A 1,521-nucleotide genomic window follows, 5' to 3' on the forward strand; every position below is an offset into this window, starting at 1 on the left:
AGATTCTAATGCTCATGGTTATTAATGAAATGCCTGCTTCAGGCCTTTAAATTTTAAAACATGAAGGGCCCACTAGACTAACCTGACACGATGCATATCACAGACCATCAGATTTCAACCTGTATTCATCCAATAAACTGAAGTGTATCTTCTGCTTGGGCAAAAAATAATTTCCAGAAATGCTCTAATCTTCAACAGAAGACTTGAAATGATGAAGAATCCTCAGCTTCTTGGGAATGGTTTCTGGTGGTTAACCGTATAAAAATGTGTGTCTTTTTTCATATTTGAATGCCTGCCTCCAGCCACTGCTTCTTATTATGCCTTTCTTCAATAGATTAAAGAGGCCTTTAATATCCTGTACGTTCCCCCAGGAATGTTCTTATATACTGCAATCAAGTCACTTGTCAATTCCTTTAGATTACTTTTAACAGCCTTAGTTCTTAAAACCTCCCGCGTAAGGCATTTTTTTCCAACCACCAGAACCTATTGCCTGAGCATTTGCTCTATTACTTTCCAATATTCTTCTTCAGAAATGAAAACCAGAACTGCATGAACTGTCCTGTGGAAGGCACTGCTGAGGCCAAACAGAGAAGTACGATGAGCACTATTTTATTCCATTGTTTATACACTGATTGATTGATCCTTTTTTCCCTCTTCTGTCATAGCACTGTATGGCAGAGCCCTTATGAAAATGCTTATTTATTCTAACCCTAAGTCCCTCTCTGTGCCGGTATCTTCCCAGGGTTTAGCCTTATATCTGATAGTGACATAGTGACAGCCTCCACACTTGGCTCTTTGATAGAGTGTGATACTTGGCTCATTGTTTGGACGGGAGGTTTCTACCAACATTCCAGCCATTTTTCATTCAAGCCTCCATTAATCTTTGAGATGACTTTTTGCAGTTGCTTCCAGGTCACTGCTGTAAGTGCTGTACAAGGCTGGGCCTTCTCCTCAGACACGTCCTCCTTCACCCAGCTTTCCTACAGTCTTTCTTGTAATGGACAGTGCCACTCGGATCACGCTGCTCACAAAAGCAGCAAGGAGAGGCACATTTAACACTTGTTTAACCTCCTGATTTTAAGGCGAGTACAAGTGTACTGGGGCATAATTGAGTCCAGAAACACAGCTGCTGGGACAGCCAGGAGCATCAGGGAGCCCTGCGGCAGAGGGAAGGACAGCCAGCTCGACAAGACGGCTGCCGAGGCGGACGAATCTCCAACCCCGCGCTCGTCAGGGCCGGCAGAGACCGCGGACACCGCGCCCGCCCGCGGCCGCCTCCACGCCTCACGCTCGAGGCTGAGGCACGCCGCCGAGGCAGCGCCCCGCCCTCATTGGTTCCCCTTTCCTCTGAGGGCGGGACCTACAGAGGATCGCGGCCAATCGGCGCCGCGAGGACTCCCCTCAGGGGGGTCTCCGCCCGTGTGGGCGGGAGCAGCGCGCAGGCGCCGCTGTGCGGGGGTGGCGGCAGCGGCCGGCGCGCGGGGCGCTCCGTCTTGTCCTCCGGCCAGCGTCGATTCGGAG

The sequence above is a fragment of the Meleagris gallopavo genome, chromosome 5 (assembly GCF_000146605.3).
Source record: "Meleagris gallopavo isolate NT-WF06-2002-E0010 breed Aviagen turkey brand Nicholas breeding stock chromosome 5, Turkey_5.1, whole genome shotgun sequence".
Lineage (NCBI taxonomy): Eukaryota > Metazoa > Chordata > Aves > Galliformes > Phasianidae > Meleagris > Meleagris gallopavo.